The sequence below is a fragment of the Megachile rotundata genome, chromosome 4 (genome assembly GCF_050947335.1).
Source record: "Megachile rotundata isolate GNS110a chromosome 4, iyMegRotu1, whole genome shotgun sequence".
NCBI classification, from domain to species: domain Eukaryota; kingdom Metazoa; phylum Arthropoda; class Insecta; order Hymenoptera; family Megachilidae; genus Megachile; species Megachile rotundata.
Genome location: NC_134986.1, coordinates 18,717,306 through 18,737,624, shown reverse-complemented (window position 1 = coordinate 18,737,624; position 20,319 = coordinate 18,717,306). Strand labels below are relative to the sequence as shown.

Genomic DNA, 20,319 nt, shown 5'->3' with positions numbered 1-20,319 from the left:
GCTCCGAAGATCTTTCACCGTCTCGTTCCGCAGGATCTCCAGTAATATACGAATAAAACTTCGAGCAGGAAGCAAAGAAAATTGATGGCGTTTGATAGATGCGCACCGAGGAACAATCAAATACAACCACTTTGGCAAGATTCCACACAAGCTTTCGTGCAGTAACGCGAAAGTACTAATCTCACCGAGGTTTCTTCGACAAAGGTTCATCAGTCATCGCAAAGCGGATCGCGTCCGAGTGTTTCTTCAAACTCGCCTGCTCCTCCAGAACGGCGAATATTGACAAACGTATTATTGATACGACTGCTTCGCCGCCTGGAAATACCTATTATCCGATTAGATCCACTGCTAGTTGAATATCGACCGCCGACGAACCTTTCGAGCGTTGCGAGTTCTTCGTCCTTCGACGAGCGATCTATTTGCCGTTTAAAAATTCACGCCTCTGAAACGTTTATGGACTACTCGCAAAGTGCGAGGCTTAACGTTCAAATCCTGTAAAATTCTTTCGAGTGAACCGGGATTTCAAGAAACGTTCAAATTAACTATGGTTTTATCATCGACGTATTCTTCTTCCGACTACGAGTGTACGGATATACGAGAAATTGTGCGAGCGAAGGAAACGTCAAAAATGTGTTCTCGAGCGAGATTTCTTTTTCGAGGATATCGAGTTTGAATATCGATCCACTCCGCGTGCTTCAACTAGCGTCGAGAATAGGCTCAACAGGTTTCAATATAGGTGCAATGCAATGTACGAAAATGAGGGACATACCGAATCGAGGACTAAAGAATTTTGCAGAAAATACGAAAAGCAACGAAACTTTGTAATTATGAACCGCTACAAACTGATAGTCGTCCACGTTTATAAAGTTGCCGAATTAGATATTGTTACATAAAGTAGGTATAACGATACGTTATCGGTGGGAACAAAGAACATATTTATTTTATCCACCAAGATTGCATTACGTTCAAATACTTTCGTGTACCAACATCCGTGAAAAGCGAACTGGTAACGGCAAGAGATTGGCAGCCCATTGTCCGATGGTATATGCAGACTTCAATCGGAAAAGCTATTTCCCGATCGGATTCCATGGGTGCTAGCCGATCGAAGCGAGGCGAGTCGAGTCGAATCGAATCGAATTGAACGGTCAGTCTCGCCAACAGAAGCGCGACGTACTCTGCCATTAAATTGACCGACGCGATCGAACTTTCGAAACCGACGCAAGTTATGAAACAGATACAGAAAATATCTGAAATCTTTCGAGGAAAGAAGAATTCGAAGCTAGATGAACGGAAATGTACGATCGATTTCGAATCGATGCTACTTTTTTCTACCTCTGAACCGTTGGATGCCGTTGCAAAAAGAACGCGCTAAAAATACAACGCGAGAGAGACGTTCGTTTTTGTCGAATCAAGAGTACGACACAAGATTTTCCAGTTAGTTCATTGATCGTACCGGAAACACAATTCTCTGACATCGAACAACCATCCCCTTTAAGTTAACCCGATGCCTAATCGAGTTTACCGGCATCAAAGCTTCGAACAGTGACCAGATTGAATCGTGAGAAGTCATGGAATCTCCGAGACCGTATACCTCCATTTTGTCCTTTATTGCCTCGGTTTCGTCCAACTGCTTTTCCGTTAATTGTTAAGTAGAATTTTTTAAAGCTAACCACAGAATCGTGCAAGTTGATATCGATCGCTCTGGCCAAACGGGTTATCGGTAGTTTAAACAATCTCGATAAAGGCTATCGATTTTCTTATCGCACTTTTCAACGGCGATGTGGTTGCCACTCGTCGAGATTGTCATAATTTGCATTCACGCCATACGATATCGGGCTGTAACGGCATAAAGAACGACCAACCCCGTAAAAAATCTCGTAAAACCGTTACCGTTACTCTATTTTCAACGCGACGAGAAATTACTCCCTGCTTTATGGCGACTAACCGGAGTAACGATTTTATTATTTCGCCGCTGCACTCGATGACCGACAGAGACGCAGAATTTGATAAATTAGAAAACGAACAAAGTAAATGTTGCTCGTGTTGAACGCGACTCTAATTGTCTCGTTTGCAAAACTTGTTAAACGTACAATCTCATTTACGTTGCCCTGGTAACGTTGCTTAACGTATTTAGCGTTTCATAAACGGTAAGCCAAATTACGCGCCTATTTTACTTTTTGATTTTCAACCTGATTAAAAGTGCACCACTAACCTTTACTCGTGGTGCACGACAAATTTCGCTAATTGTTTTCCGATAAAAACTCGACGACGTTCGGTACGCGCGAAATTTTCTCTTTTTACGAGTTCTCCGTAAATAGTGGCACAAATCAAATTTAAATCGTTCGAGAGATATCGTATATTTTTACGCATAAACTTTTTCCGCATACAGATAATAAAAATAATACTCGCGAATGATTTTATCGGAATTCTCCGGAAGACAGATGCGAAAAAAGTAAAATCCCTGGAAGACGAATAGGTATACCGATTATGACGAATGAACTTAATCCAACTGTGTCAGCGTACAAACTCCATCCACCGTATTTTGTAAATTACAGAGATAAACGAGCACGCTGTTGCGTTCCGAACAAGCCACTTTTAAATTGCCACTATTTTACCTATGTACCGTTTATCCTTGCACCAGAATAACGATAAAAAAACGAAAATTTCGTCGTACGAGCAATGCTTCGCTTTTAGAGAATTGCTGGGATTACGTAATCGTAACCGTAATTTCCGCGCTTGAAATTAAAGGGCTCGAAACTTCTTTTAAGCACCTTTACCGGGCAAATAAATAATCGTCGGTGGACCAGAAATTTGATACCGGTAATATAAGTACGTAAGCGATTTCGGTTAGCCAACATTTTTTCTTCCGGATCGTTTCGTTGGCTGTGTCTCCTTAATTACACCGTAGAAACCTTAAAAAATTATCGCGAAGCGTCATTTGTTAGAGTTCGCATTATTCCGCGAATCTCTGTACGTTGGGGTATCGCTAAGTAGTTTGTCCAACGATAATGGCGTCCGACACTAGTCTGTCTACATCAGGTTTTCTAGCGAATTCTTTTTCTTTCAAAAAATCCGTATTCCTGTCAAAAAAAAAATATTCAAAGCAATTTCGAGCGTCACGTTTTTCGATATATCATAGTACGAACAGAAACTTGCAACGCGTTCCCTTTAAAACCGACTTTACCGCGATTCTATCCGAAAGATAAACAAGGAAGGTTGAAAAATCGATAAACCTCGGTCGAAAGTCGGGGAAACGAAGTTCGATCGAGTTCTCTTTTTTTTCGAAACGTTATCGAGACCAAAAGTGACAGGGGTTGCAGTGAATTGGACATATGAATCGACGGCGTAAGACCCGAATAGAGCTTTCGACAAATTGTCGGTCAAACGGGTAGAGAAATTTCCGAGCAATTCGACAACGAGACAAACGTATTGGCACCCTGTTGCTCCTCTGCATCGATAAGCACACCTATGCGCAATTCGGCGTGATAGTGTGCTTGCAACAACGCTGCTCTCTCAATCAGTCCGTCGAATATCGTGCGGTCGATATTGTCTGGGTCAAAATTACGCTGTGCCATGCTTGCGAGCGAAACTCACCGAATCCGAGCTTTATTAAAGATATAACTCGGTTGAGCGAGAAGGGATCATTATTTCGAGGCTATCTTGGCTGGTTTCATTAACCGTCAGACGGCGGATGCCGAGCCGTTCGAGACCCAACCTTTAATCGGTCAAATATCGAGTCGAGACTCAGACACTCGACTAATAATTATCGCTGTAATAATTATTCGAAAGGAGGCATTGCAGAGAAGAGGGGTAATGCTCGTTCAATTACGTAATAAATATACACTCTTCTTTCGAGCGTTGTACGAATATTAATGTACCGCTGGTACAAAATTATAAATTTCCTTCGTTTCTCGCTGGCTCATTGTTATGGACAATACTGTTACTTTTTCTCTTGCGATTTTGCGTGGAAATGCAAGGAATTATGAGGCGAGAATTATTACACTTTGCATGAAACATGCAATTTGTAGGTCCGACAACGCTGTGAGTTCACTTATTCAAAAATCGATTACTACCCCTCTACGATTAATTAACCTTAAACAATCGGGTTTTCATGGTCTTAATGGGGATTCGATTAAATGTTTATACATTCGACCCCGCGTTTCAACAACGTCGGCCAATACCTTTTGTTTTCATAATAAATTCGATTTGCTAGCATTCGTTGTACATTTTCAGTCACACTTATATTCGGAAAACGACTCTGAAATTTAAATATTATAAATCGGTACGCTAGGTTGATTATTATTCTGCGTGAAAATTATGCTTCGAAAGAAATTACAATCTCATTTTGAATGAACAATTTTTTAAACTGTTAAATTATTAATAAATTTAGCATATAGCGACATCTTACAGTATTAGAAATGATGTGCGATGTTAGTAACAGAATAATTGAATATTAGAAACAAAATAATTGAATATTGTACTTCCATCTTGTCGTTATAAAAATGTAGGCGTTCGTGATATGTTTGATCTGAAGAAAAAGTAATCCCTGTTTAAATGGTTAATCTTTAAGTTAAAATGCTTGTTGTCTGTGATCTTTATTAAATAATTTGTTCGTATTCAAAAGTGTATTATTAATTTTTTTATTTTCCATAATTCTGATTATTTAACATAAACAACGACACAAAAGTATTCGATTTATATAGACCAAATGATAATTACTTGAAAGACAAAGTTGAACTGTAACGTATAGTCAGAACTTGCGATAATTGAGGTAACAGGAAATCGAACTCTGATTTCCTATGCGATACCCGGGCTACCTTATCTGCTATGCCACTATCGATATCCCTGTAGTCATGATTCCTCTGAGTAATGGCCCCGAGTATTCCGAGCCCACGAAATCAAGTGAGAAGGGACGAGATCTTAGAGTGTCAGGTCGTCCCTAGTATCGTAAAGTCTTTTGTTTCCAGACCCCATAGTAGTCTTGAGTAACTCGACGTCCCTAGGGCAGTTATTTTATCATGTCAGAGGGTAGGAATTTTCGTAACGTCGCAAACCAATAAATAACAGACTAGCTTTATCGTAAATAAAAGTGTAGAGCGGCAATAGTTAAGAAGAACCCGGACTGCCGAGTCGGAGAAAAGATTGAAATCTAAAAGGAGTTGAAACGGCGAGTCGAGGATCGCTCCGAAACCATCGATATACGGTTCCGCGAGAATCGTCGACGAAGAACGACGCGTCGAGCAACTTTACGACATACAAAACTTGAAATAAGCGTCGACGTCGCGACGCGATGCAACGCGCTCGAAACGATCAAAAACCCAAGCATCCGCGTCACACAAATTTAACTAATTATAAAGTTAGTCAACCGAACATCGTACTCGTTCCATCGTTATCGTTAATTTTGGCGTTGACGGTTTCGCAACGAGCGCCGAACATAATTGCGCGTAATTCAAGTTTCTCAAAGTGAAGTTGCTGGAAGTCGATTAAAAATGATCCGACGGTGGTTAAACGTACGCGTAAAAGGACGCGGGTAATTAAAAGTACGCTCCAAGTAGCACGAAGGAACGAGACGCGTCGCGTGTTCATCGAATCGAGTTACGATTCATTATTGTTCAGACAAGTTCGATGGAATATTTCAGCGAGGTTCGTTGCTGAAAGGAGGGTCGATAACGACGAAACGAACCTCGTCTCTCGTTTGGATGATTCGTTTAATTAACGGAAGTTGCGGGTCGTACAAATCTGTTCACGGTCTTGAAACGCGAATACCTTCGATCTTACCTGTTATGTATTATTATGTACGCCTACAAATAATAAGAATGCTTTTGTCTATGTTTTTAATTAACATTTAAAGCGATAGACCAGCATGAAATTCAAATACCAGAACCTCGTTCCTTTCGTTTCATCCTGTAGATACTTTGCGATGAGTTCATTGAATTTCCTTCCATCCTTGCACATGGTAAATCAATTTTCACAATATTATTATTCGATTTTATAAAGTGCCGCGAAACTCCGCTAGCTTTCACTGATACTTAACGATAATTAAAATGTATATACACGGAACTATTTCTTCCATAGCCTATCTTTTGCAATATTATTATTAAATTTGTATTTAGGCGTACTCCTGTGAGACAGCCCACTCTCTACCTTCCTTTCCTCTCAAGTAGTTGCATACATTTGAAATTTCGCTCAAAAATTAATCGTTCCATGACCATCTAATGAAGGCATTTATGGCGTACGCTTCCGACGCAGTACTTTTCTGATCGAACAGAATAACGTAAATATTCGAAGCGCACGCTACATGGAAAACGATTCGGGATCTTCCTGCTGGCTTACCGGAAACAGCCAAGTTTCTTCCGTATTTTTTTGTCATTCTGTTCAGATTTCCACGCTCGTGCAAAAGTGTAAGAAACGTTACGGGAAAGTTTGTTCGTGTCGGTCACACGGATCGAAACTTCATCCAAGATTGTTAAAGATTTATCGGGGAAATAAAAGGACCAACTTAAAGACAGTGGCGGGTGGCAATAATACGAGATTGCGCGAAGGAAGCTTTAATTTTTATTTACTCGCAAATACGTTCCACCTAATTTGTTGCTACGCGTGAAATCCTTGCAACTAAAACGTTTCATTATGGAGTGCAACGGCGGAACGTGACCAGCATTGCCAAAAAGGCAAGACACGAACGCACCTCGACACCTTGCAAATTTTAAGCCGGGGAAACGATGTAAATCCTTACACTCGTTCGATCTTATACCGTCGAAAACTCGGAGAAAGGAATGAATTTAATTCCTGGCACCAAATCAACGCGATATACTTACAAATTTCATGGTGTTATTTCTCCAAGAGTTGAATCGTAGCCAAATAGCGAAGCCGTACTAGTTGTGACTCAAACCGACGTCGTTTCGACAAAGGTTAGACGCAGAGATTTTTAAGAACAGTTCCACGAACGATGAAACCAGATTTTAAGGAACAGCGAAGAACTTAAAAAGATGGACATTCAGATGGACAGACAGCAAAATTGTTCTGTAAAAACTGAACATTTATGTACCAAAAGCGAGTAGAACAACGAAAGGTTTTATAAATGGCAGAGAAGCAAACGGGAAGCAGTAGCGAGTAGTAAAAGCTAAGCATAAGTCAGACCCAGTTACGAGGTGTGTTTTAACGACTCTGCGTATCGATTTTTCTTATCCGAACGATGATTCCTTATCGTGGGTGAACAAGCACGGATAACGCTTGTTATATGGCCGAGTTAAAGTCTCCCTGTCGGAAATTGTATTCAATAGCAAAGTGCTGCATAACAAAGAGCGCAATAATTTGCCTATTGCTTTCCTTTAAACGCGATACAAAATTGATTGAGCCTATATTACATCATATAATAACGGGAATTTCATGTATGCTTAATGTGTATTTATTAGTAGAAATTTCTTTAAAGTCGAAGAGCGGATTATTAAATTTAACGATCTGACAGAAAAATCTTGATTGATCTACAACTTATGTTATCGATTTAGTGTTAGATATACTTGTCTTATTATGACACGTCTGACCATATAGCACTATACTCCAGTGACAATATACTATGTAGAGAAAATCTAGCATTTAAAATGTCGGTAGTTCTCTTGTGACAAAGTCACTTCATCGCAATTGTGCGTAATTTCCCAGCGATAATGAAATCACAGAAGGAGACTGTAGACTGGTCGTACAACAGGCTTTCTATGCAAATTAGCACGTGTACCACCGTGTGTTGTGGTCACCGAACGAAGGACCTTTTGTGTCCAATCGAACTTCATCTTCGTTGTCCTCGTTATGGTCATTAATTCCTACTCGGTAATTAACGCGATCGAATTTGCAATTAAGCTTGTTAATTTTAAAGGAAATTCAGAAGGATGGTATATTTCTCGTCGTGTACGGGTTAAAGAAAAAAAGGTTTGGATAGAACTGCACCTCTAAGGCGAGAAACGTTGGGATTTCTTTTACGGTTACAAGAGCGGTAAAGGTTCAATGGTTCTCAAACGTGATCTTTCTTATGTCGAACGTCTGATAAATGTCTTGGTCGAATCACTTGGTCGAAACGGTTCTCCTTTCACGAGAGACACCTTTAACTCGTTTTTTATCTGGCTTATGTGGCACGAGGTGAAAGTATTGGTTTTTTTACCTACATCAGTGAAATTATACGGGAAAATGTCTTGTTACAAAATCGTTTGATAAACCTTAAAAAATATTTACCCGAAAAGATTAAGTTGGAAAAGTGATTAATGCTTTTATACATAATTAATTGAACTTAATTTCTGTACTGCTTCGAACTTTCCAGACTATTAATTAAATTTTAACGTTAACATTTATTAAGCAAGTTATTCTAAAAAGCTGAAAAATGAGTAGATATTTGCTGAACAAATAAGTTAGACGATGAAGCGCATAAAACGAAGAATACAAAATATAACGAGAAGTAATTTAACAAGAATATCGATATTTTAAATACGCGTTACTTAACCTTTTGAACTTTCAAAGTTCACAAATATTTTGGAGCAAGTTTTAAGCTCCGGCTTAGTGCCTAAGGCATACTTAAACCACACAGGGTCGCAGAATTCCAGGAACATATTTTCTAGAACATTATGTAACTAAAATTTCAATCGCCAATCTGGTCGATTACACGCAACGTAGACTTTATCGGAAAACAAATCGTTGCTGATCGTGGTCAGAAATAACAGTAACGTAGTTATTAATTAGCATTAACTGCCACGAAACTCTCTTTAATCGATGGTGTCTTATCTGGTCTTCCACTAAATGCTAGTTCGTTGGATCAGTGATCCTTGGTGGTAACCGAAATCAGCTTTCCATTCATCAGAAATCAGAGATTTAATCTTTACGTTATAATTTCAACGGAAAGTATCGATTTAGGAGTAGAGGATTAAACTCGAAGGGATGAACCTCGAATTCCATTTAATCCTCCCCGTAATCTTCGTCTTAGTTTTTGTAATCCCGACGCAAGACTCGTAAAATGATCAATTGCTTTTAAAATACTAATCTTAGGAGGAAAAATATTCTACTCTTTCGAAAATGGTCGTACATCAAAATTTGTGTTACAACGTAGTCGTTGGAAATGTATCCGAAGATCCTAGTAATAACTTTAGGGTCTTGGGAGTTCATGTTGCTTTCAGTCACTAGAAGTTATTAACCGTGCTACTCTCTAATGAGGAATTTCCGTATACGCTCGAGTTCGAACCCCTGAGGGATAATTTCGCACTGTCTAAAACATGACGATATAACGCGGGACAATACAGAGCGCAGAAATCTCACGCGCTACGACGATCTTCAGATGTAAAGAAAGATATCCATAAACACTAATTTATTTCGGTTAGGACACATCGAGGATATTTTACTCTCCGAACAGTAGTATGCACTTTTTGAAATATATTATATTTACAAAATGAAATGCATGCGAAATTGTAACAGCAATTTCACGAGATACCCAGCAGGGTAGCGGCGGCTCCGGGGAGGACTTACGCCTCCCCTCGCAGAGCCGCCACAGGGGCCGTGGCGTCCTGGATGGAGACCCAGGACGTCCTTGCACGCTGCCCCAGGATGGACGGCGGTGCCTCGGTGATCTGGGCACTGCCGTAAAGATTCGTTTCCTTTTTATGGGGGAGGGGGATCATTTCTGACCCCTCCACCTCGGGAAGAAAGAAATGGCGCGGGGGCCCCAGTCGTGTTCCTTAAGAGTTCCCCCTCATGTGCCGGGGAAGGACCACCGTGGGGGTTTTAGTGGATAAAAATCCCACATAACCCCGCGCCCTAACCCAAGGGTGCGGGGTATCTTTTGAAGATTTCCCCCGCGTTAAAAGAAAAAAAAATTTCACGAGATCGTTTCATCCGCAAGAGCAACCCGGCCGGAATCGCTCTAGCATGGTGAAAACCATGCTTCCAAAAATACGTGTCCTAAGAAAAAAGGGTTAACGACAATAGCGATAGCAGCTGCAGTAGCAACGACGCTTGTTTTCGAGGATATTTACGCGCACGAGCAAGTGGATAATTACTATCGATTACTCGCAGGCTCGTTTGCGCTCGTTGGTCTGCAATGAGCTCGGAATCGTCGACTCCACCTGTTGCTAGGCTCAATTCTGCCTCTTCCATCTAACCTCGATCGTATCGAAAATATTTCAAATATCGTCGCTTACGCTTCACCGTTATTGCTTCAAATTTTATTGGAACGGCTGAAATCTTTAGACAACATAATCGATCACTCAGCGACGTCAAATTTTGTTCGATGGACGCTGAAAACATAATTTTCCAATTTGTTACCCCGTTACGCGATAATCCGTTTGACGTCTTCTGTTAAATATTTCCTTGGAGTATCCGGTAGGAATGATTTAGGTGTCTAATGAACTTTCTGTTCAAGCAGATTCGCGTAGATTAGAGTAAATTCCAATTACTGGTGCCTCTCCGAAAATTTCCAACCGCGCTTGAAACGCGCACGTGTGCCTTCTAAAGGATTAATAATCTGTCAGAACACAGAACTAACTCAAAGGACACAAAATCCGTTTTCAGCAACCGACAAAAGACATGTAATTAATATCGTATCTCCTCGCCGCCACACTCCTGATGAAAAAGCATCCATCTTCTTTTAAAAATCATTAATTCGTAGTTCCATCATAGTCGACAAAAGTTCGTGATCGCGTTAACGAGTTCCGGTGAATAATGGCCAAGTGTAACAAGGTATTCTGGTTTTTGAAAGAATTTTTGCCTGGAAAAATCCGGGTAATTTTTAAATAAAATACGAGAAAACGTCGCGAATTAACTACTCGAGATAACGACAATGGACTCAAGATTGCGCGAGACTCTCGGACTAATCTACCGATATTTAAGTTTGGAACGATGCATAAATTCGGCCGTTCTCTACCACCCTATTTTCGCGTAAACGCGGAGGAAAATAATTCCCAGAACTCTTCAAACGCCTTGCGTACAATTTAACTCCGTTGCTCGAAGACTCTTTTTAATCCAACGTCGAGTAAACTTTCGCGAACTACAATAAGATCCTAACGACAAAAGGGAGCAACCAGTCACTTCGTACGATCTCATCTTCGAGAAGTGGAGCGTCGAAGCTAAAGGTCGACCCGAGAAAAGTCGTGGCATGCCAGGGTAAACTCCAAGGGACGATAGCTTCTCGAAGCGATGCTCGAAAGAAAATTGTCGCGTAATGCTCTACTCCTTTTTCGATGTCGAGATGATATAGCTCGGTGGTGCACCGATAGACGCGTCTTCGATACTCGCAGAATGCAATTAAGTCAAACGATGCGCTATTTATACCTCCGCTTTATGTTTTTCGACGAGCATATATGCGTTCAAAATTTAACAGTATTTTGACAATTTAATGGAAGACCGTGGGCCTATGTACAAAGGCAGGTATTCGCGTCAAAGGTTTCATTACTCGAAGCGTTTCGTACGCAAACACCGTCTTCGTTCGACTCCATTAGGTTCGACGAATTTAACGTGCCTCCACAAAGCCACCGTACGGCGTTTCCGTTGGACCTACGTCCACGAAGAGGCTCGCAATTTCAAACCACGAAATAGCCACAGCCTATACCTCCCAAACCTTTGTCTCTCTCACGATGGACGCTCCTCCGCCTGCCGTTTTTGTTCCGTAACACGACCTTCGATATTTCAAATTTTCTAATTTCGAAGTGCGGTAATAGTCCTACGAACGAATCGACCTTGGATCGTTGCGCGTTCTATACCCTCGTTAACGAGTACAATAAGACACCGGTCGGCCGAATAATCTTATCCAGGATTCCGTTAATAGACCCCGTACTTTCTTGCTTGTCTCCCTTTTCTCGTCTCTCGTAACCATATACTACGGCTTTTCCGAAAAATCGAGCTGCGCGATATTCCATCGGAGATAATAAACCGGCAGTCGGGTTCGAGAGATAAGAGTAAATTAATTAAACAAACAATCGCGAAAAACCTCTGGCCTGGATATTGAATCGAGACTGCTGGAATCCCTCCGGCCCCAGACAAAACGAATCCAGCAGGTAGGTAGGTATTGATTTTTCTCAATTAGAGTAGGAAATGTCAGTTTTAGGATACGCGTTAGCGCGCCAGGATCAACTGGATCGTTTGCACAGAGGTTAGCTGCAATCAGGATATGACCGTTAATGGAATGATCCTTAAAGGAAAAATGAAGGCTAAGTTGCTTCGTAAGTAAGAAAGGAAATGTCTTGTTTCGTCGACGAATAAAAATAACGATACGATATTTGTTGAGTACCAGGGGATCAACTAGGGGAACAACGGATCAAGTGTTTATGGTATAACCTAGTTAATCCAAACAAACGATGATCCACCATAACCAGGTACACCACTTGCAGACATAAATTCAAACTTGAACGATAATCGAGTCGACCGTGAGCAAACAACGGATTTCGTAATATTCGAGACTATCGTTATATCCGAGCAGCGACACGAATAAAATTGTACGGCAGAGAGAGCAATAAGAGCTCGTCGACTAAAAATGTTCAATAAGAAACTAATTTATAAGTAAAAGAACTTTCTCCTCGGGCAAGCTAAAGAACAAGGGAAAAAATAACTAAGGGATGCATTCTTTGTCCCGACACGCTATAGCGGAAGCGGTATCGACAGACTTTTATCTACGAACCTTTCAGTTTACGTGTCAATTTTCGTGGAAAAGCTCCGGATCAAACGGGAAGAAATTCTTTGTAACGTATTCGAAAGAAAGAACGAACTTCCAGTCGTAACTGCTGCACAAAGGTGAAGGAGAACGTCATCGCGAAAGCTTGTGCTCGTTTACTGCGACTGAGGATAATTCTATGAGGAAATTTGCGACGCAAGCGACCATTCCCTGGAAAATATTCTAAAAGCTGTTTTAGAAAGGCTTTTTCGTTCGTTAACGTCGGGTGACGTTTTACAATGTTAAATCGACTGTCTCTAAATAAATATACATTTCATCGATATGTACTATTTTCTTAAAAGTCTTACAACCCTTCTAATATTTAAGAGAATACTTTCAGAGAAAAAGAGGGTTCCCACCATTTCAATTGGTCTTTAAGATAATCCCAAAAAACTTAGAGCCGGCCAAGAATTAAGATAAGAGGCAAGGGAGATTTGGTAGAGCCTAGGGATAGCTTACATAGAATCTAGATCGAGCTTAGAGAGTGGCTTTCTCAGGGACAATATAAGAATGTAGAAAAAATGGTGAGATACTTTCCCTAACCGAGGGTAGCTCAACAGCGATAGCATAAGGATTTTTATCGTAACGCTTCCAGACACAACCGTTGCAGGAGCAACTGATATCCAGTCATAAAACCGTGTGTCCAGGTAGGTTGAATCGATGCAAAAAATCAATATATCCGGGTAAAGTTGCAATGGAAACGTCGCGTACAATCTGGCTATGCTTTCCAGGAAATGCAACAAGTCGCAGACTCGCGCCATCCGGCCAAGGGAACCCAATTGCCTCTGGCAGACCGTGTCGTTGCACTTTTCTCGATTGAACTGATCCAACCGATACAGCGCGGCGCGATGTTGTTGCCATTTCTATTGTAAGCGTTGAGAATTACACGAAAAAATCCGTGGGAATCGTTTCGGTATTGTTCCGAACACAATTTAACGCCGTAATAATGAAATACGTCAAAATGGCGGACTGAGAATAGTTCGTTCGAATATTAATGCGAGCCACCGTACAGAAAATTAATGAAGACAAATGACACGACAAACAGAAACGTAGCAGCGAGGTCCAAGCGCTCCCTAAGGAAAAGTTTACGAGTGGCAGTCGCGAGTCTTCGACTTTCCGACAAAATGGAATGCGTAGGCGAAGCAGCAAGTTGGCAGGAAAAAGCGGAGGAAGGACGCGGTGGATCGCAAGCTTAGATTCAGAGGCTGTGCGAGCGAACAGTGTCGAATCTGAACTCCCAGGCTCCGTCGATCGATGCCCGGGGCACGCTGCTATATATAACCATCCCTGCTACCTGCCACCCTCTCTTTCTCTTGCCACTTAACCCACCTCTCTGTCTCTCTTCTTCCATGTTTTCGACCTGTGGCGTAGGATCCTGTGCTCCCGTGCCACCTGACTACCCCGCCAACCTCCTCCATGCTCTTCAACCCTTTGCAATCCCCTCTTTATTTCTCCTATTTGTCATCGATATTTCCCGTGATACCGCATTATATTATATTATATTCGGTTATTATACGCCGGTGACCGCTTCGATTTTAATTACCTCGCTCCTGTTGTCGATACTATTATTTTTTTCCTTCGGCATAAAATTGTCAAATTTCTTCTTGTATTATTTTTTTTTCTAACATTTCTGCACGATATTGCAAGCGAAAAATATAATAAGCTTTGGCGGTTCGACTAGTTATGGTAGGGAGGCTAGGAAAAGTAAAGGAGAGGGAGAACGTTTTGTCCGGGGCTTGCTAGTGGACTCATCAGTAAGGCGTTCTAGCAGGCCCTTGCCTTAGACGCGGGGATGTAAGGAAGGGATGGACAGGAATTATTATATGTATATGTATATGAATAGGAAGGCTCTTGGAGTACTAGCGAGAAAGCATAGGTCTCGATTCTATGCGCCGTCTAGTGGCGATGAGCGTGGGAGTGAAACCACCACAGTAGCATTATCAATTTAAAGTTCAAACTTCAATCAACGATCACCAGTTGCAGAAACGGTATTCGATTTTGAAGCGTATAAAGTCCGAAACGATTTGACAATGTAAGACGCGAAAAGAGTACAGAAAATATAATCGTATCACAATGGATCGTAGGAGTAGCGCGACGTTAAAAAGAAGACTTTCTTTTCTATCTTCTTAGGATCAACGCGAGATTTGTTATATTTTACTTCACCCTTCGAAGTTACTACCCCTGACATTTGTGCAGAAGTATCGGGTTACCCAAATCTGTTCCAGTGTCTCGTTCTTTCGCTCTCGATAACAATTGGCGTATCGTAAATCTACAGTGTCGCATGAACGCATAGTGGTTGCATAGTAGTATTCGGGAAAAGTTCCGACTCCTTGGCGCCGACAATCCGCCCTACATAGCAAAATGTCTGGAAGACTTCGTTTTAGAAAATTCTTCCTGGTTAACTATCGCGATCACTGATTCCTTGATTAAATTGCTACCCACGCGAAACTTGGGATTATGCAAAGGACCAACATCTTCTTGGCTCGGAAAACCATTATAGATCAAGCGTGGAAATATGAACACCGACAGAAATCGGCCAACTATTTTTATTAATACAACGCTCATGGCAAAAATATGAATGTCTCTGGATAGAGTTAAAGAACCCAAAGATCAATTAGTCCGATTTAGATTAGAGATTCTTGTTATCCGGAATGTTTCTACCGTGATTGAAGTTTCCTACGTTTGCCAGGAAAGTTGGAGGATTCTGTGGGAGACAGTGTCACGATAATCGTGTTATCCTACGAAGTTTCCTTACAATCGAAGCATCTCCTGTAAATCCTTCCGGATCGCTAAAGGTTCTATAAACAAGGTTCTTATGAGATTCATAGTTCGTATAAATAAACGAAAATATTATCGTACGACCGCGCGCAGACAACTCGATCCTTTGTACAGATAAAATTGTTATCCTTCGAATCGTTTCGCGCATAGCGATACAAATCGATGATACAAGTAGCTCCGATGTTCTGCAGAGAGCGAAGATTAATTCCGGATGAAATTGCGCACAGATAAGCCGATCCATTTCATAATTACCCCCTGACGAATGAACTGGTATCAAAACGGTAGCCAATGGAGTTCACAGCCTGCCCATTCTATTGCGCGTAATTCGATTCCATCTAGAACCATCGAGTTTGTCCGATGGCCTACCTTTCGAAACGCTTTTGACGACTCCTGATCGCTATTCCAAACGACCGAACACCGAAATTAGTATTCGACTGCGATAAGCTCGTCCTAGAATAGAGGACAAACCCTCCTGTCCCTTATAATCAACGTGAAAATCAATACGCAGGCTTCTCTTCTTGTTTGCCCAATTATAAATAATCCAACTAATAAACTACAGTAATTTCAATTTTAAACGAATCTAATCCGAAAACGCGATTATTAAAATGCTACTGAATCTCTCTATCTATGTTCCCAATTAACATATCTGAATGCTTTGATTGATTCAAACGAGACTTTACATAATTACCCTCCAGAACTTTATGGAAATTGTAGATTACCTCGAAACGGATTCTCTCTGATTTCATCCCTTTAACACTTTCTGATCGTTTAACTTAATCGTAGTAGTCAAATTTACCTGTATACGTAATAAATACATTTTCATCGCATTGCTACGTTGTTAAACTCGAAGTTACTAGCTTAAGCTAATCGTAACGAGCACAACTGCTTGTTGCGCACCGCTGTACAAATCCCTTTCTTTTCACCACGTGATCGTCAAATTTGATTAACGACACCTGAACAATCCAGTTTAGCTACCCTCTCGTCACTTTGTGACAATTTCATTTTACCGGATTATCGTACGAGTAAGCATCGTGTAATAACTAACGAATACGCCAATTAATTTTAGAATATTGTATCGTAGTATAATTACCACGACAAAAGAATAAACGGGATTCGTCGAACAGCTAATTAAATTTCATCTGATCAATAAATTAATTTCAATACGCTACGTTTCGTGTTTCAATCGACGAATTGCGAGAACGATGAATATCGATTCGGGTATTTTAACTCGATACCTTGTAAAATAAATACCACTGTTCGTTACAGAGGCAAAGCGGTGTTAACTATTCGCAATTTCGTATGCATTGATTTAACTCGAGATATATGTTTTAATTTCGAAAATTCAATGCGACAAAGGAAAATGACAAATGTATTCGCTAGAAAAGAGGTATTTGAATTATACGGCCACAAACCCCGGAACTACCCAGTATCAAAGAGTCGATTACAACGTCTGGCAACAGCAGCCTTACATGTGCCAATGTGATTGAATAGATTCGTGACTCTGAAAGCGGATATAAAGTTTGCGTAGAACGATTGCACGGAAATACGAGTAGCTTTTGTAACCGTACCACCAACGAAACGCCTGTTTTCCTTTCGTTAAAGCTCACTCTATCAAAGTTTCATTAAAAATTTTACTTTTTTTATTAACCCGTCTCTCTCCTTGTACTTTTCAACGTCGACTACTTTCGTTAAAGTGTTCCGTCCATATTTCCTTTTAGGTAAGTATATACATTCTGATGCTGCTTTTCGCAAAAGATGTAAGAGCTTAAAAATGTAAAATGTTTGAAAATTTTTAATACCGTTGCTGAAACGAACTTACCGTTAATGAAAATATAAATATCGTTGAATTTACATCAGACATAATACATAGTTACGTGGTAATACATAGTTGCTAGCAATTTATTATAAATGAACAATATCAGAGGCAAGTATCCTAAAGTTTGCAACGTTCAACGATAGCTATTTTCGTATTTTAGTTTCTGAAACCTGTTAAATTTATTAACTTGATTATCTATAATGAATAAATGGATTGCAAAATTACTTTTACGTGATCCGATCCAACCCTACTCGACCATGTACGTCGGGGTGCAACGTTTGTTCAACTTTGCGGATGGATGATCTACGTAATTATAAAACGTTCGTAAGCTAGCATTCTTGCTTTACGATTAATAATCGAATACGATATTTTGATGAATCAAAATTTGATTTTTCGATTGCAACCAAAACAATTCCATTTGCCGTGATAAAAGTTTTGGCTTTTATTTCAAATGAAGTATTTGCGTTACGTTGTACGTGCTTCGAAATAAAAACGCAGTACAACAATACATTTGTTCGATAACAATATTTCATAACACTCATTTATTGAAAGCAACATAACGAAGCTGCGTTTTTATCCTGAAAATATTGCGTCGACAGATTCCGCACGGTCCTTTCGCATACATTTCAGAGAATCGAACGTTAAAAGGATTGATTAGGTCGTTTGGCTCCGATGCTTCGTACCTCTCGACTTCCTTTGACGATCTTGAGAAACAGAATATTTCTGCTGTGCTTACAAAAAGGGAATTTACCAGTTTTTGTGGATTTTTCGTGTTCCACGTTCACGAGTAAGCTTCTTAAAAAAAACGTAAAAGATATTTTCCGTGGTTTGTCGTGTACTAATATCTTCGTCCCGCTAGAAGAAACGAATTTGTCTCCTTTTTATTCTCGTGAAATGCGACAAGTTTGAGGGGCACTCTTTGTAAGCGTACCTGGCTCATGGAATAGTTCGTAACGTTTGCAAAAATTCGACGTTACGAAGTCTACTTCCCGTCGATCCGGATTATTTTATTTCTATATGAACTGACCAACGCTACGAGTTCAATACAACTGAATACTAAAAAAAAACAAGTATCGATACAACGCAAGATAAAGGTTAATAACAGAATCGTGTTTAAAGGTTTCGTTCAATGTACGATGTTATTAATTCCCATATCGCTGTTATAAATAAAAAATATGATAAAGGATAATAGCGCGAGAAATGTATCATTAAAATCACGAATACGCAATGTTACGATATTACACGCGATAGTGTTGCGAACGTTTTCTGCGTAACATGCTAATCTAGAAGAAACGAATCGAGGAAAGATTATTCGAAGAATGCGTGCACGCGAAAGCCAATGCTTTCCCCTTTTGATTACGATCTTACGGTCTGCTTTCTTCGTATACAACCCTAAAACATGCACACGTAATTTCTCTTGTACATCCGGCAGAACAGAGGTGTTTGCCCGCTAACACGAAGATCCTCTTCGATAATCGGAACGACCCCCTACCAAGTGTTCGGCTCTTGGATCTAAATAAAGATTATTCGAGACGAAATCGGTGTGATTTTTTTATTGTGGCGTTTTCTTATTTCTACAGCCATTTAGATGCTCGATAAAGCGCGATCGAACGATAAGCGTGGGAAGAATAGTAACTTATATCACGAAATTTTTCTGGACACGTTTCAAATGAAATATTTATTCATCTCGAAGTCGTTAATGAACGCGGAGATTTGAAAGTAATACTAATAAGATATTTTAATCATTTATTCGAAGTAATCTCTTACAAAGCGGGAGCAATTTTTATTCGCGGTTGGATACTTCGGGATTCGGAAAAAATATATGTCATTCTGGGTCACGAGGAAGTCATACGCAATTAAGTCGATATTCAACGTGTTTACGTAGAGAAAAATAAAATAAAATATACGTTTCCAAACGTTAAGCAAATATAATCAGTAATCGGAGCACAGCGGTTCGCGCAATTAAATCAAACAATCGTGACTCTCGTGTACTTTTCCACCATTGATGCATTTCAAGTTCTTCGACCTCTCTAATGATGTTAGAATTGATTTTTGTTAACGTTACAATTTACACGATTTTATTCTCTTAAAGCCAATCAACTTTTTTGAAATTTGTTTTTTGCGTATTTTTTTAGAATCTTCGTTTATTTTAAAATGTACCAATTAACTAACGAACGACCAATACTTTACTAAACGGTAATAATATAAACAAATAAAATAAAAAATTATTTTGAATTTCTACAAAATTATCTTATTTATTCCTATAATTTTAATTCCACCATTACCGACTTTAATAATTTTAGTGTAACGAATGACGAAATTGTTCAGCAGAGAAAAAAAGGACAATTAAAAACTTACCTTCCAGTATTTTTGACAACCCCGTTGACGCCGTAGAGACGCGAAAGAGTAATCTATCCGTCAGCTGGTCATCATAATAATCGTTGCTCGATGACGTTCACCACCACTAATTCACTGTCACTGAATGTGTCACCGTGACACCGCGATGTATCATAGTTAACGATATTTTTATAAGGAAAGAAAAGTAAAACGAGATCGAAAACCGCGCGTGCCGTAGAAGAAACCAAAGATAAATAAACAATGTCGTAATTAAATGCTGTCGCGAATGCACAACACGAATTAAAAGAAAAAAAGACACTACGATTCTACGCAGCTACGCATCGCGCTTACACGCGCTCGACGGTCGCTACACTAACTGCCGCTTCTCCGCTTGAATTTCGACTACCCCGACCGCGGTCCGCGAAACGACCAATCAGCGATCAACTTGCGTCATCCCGTTTCCCCCACCAATCAACGCACGGTCTCGCCGACGCCGCGACGACCGAATTGTGCACCTTTCACGAATGTTTAAATATGATTCCACGTTTCACTGCACTATCAAGCTTCTAGCAACGTCGATATATAAAGAAAAAGTTAAAAATCAATGTGCCCTGGTTGTTTCGATTCATAGAGCATATGCATATTTCACAACGGATGAAACATTTGATGATCATATCCTTTTTATTGCGATATAAATGGAAGGCATACGGTGATT

At 40.1% G+C, this 20,319-nt stretch overlaps 1 protein-coding gene across 18 annotated transcripts in view; it reads right to left on the bottom strand.

The window, feature by feature from the left end:
* The window catches only part of cac (calcium voltage-gated channel subunit cacophony), a 106,504-nt gene extending 86,528 nt beyond the window's left edge, over window positions 1-19,976 (bottom strand). For 10 of the 18 annotated variants that reach the window (XM_076530419.1, XM_076530420.1, XM_076530422.1 and 7 more), the window contains exon 1: window positions 19,626-19,975. The gene's annotated coding sequence lies outside the window, so the exon portion shown is untranslated. Of the gene's footprint in view, window positions 1-19,625 lie in introns of all 18 variants that reach the window. The other 8 variants (XM_076530423.1, XM_076530426.1, XM_076530427.1 and 5 more) reach the window with 2 other exon arrangements.
* Between the last annotated feature and the right edge of the window lie 343 nt (window positions 19,977-20,319).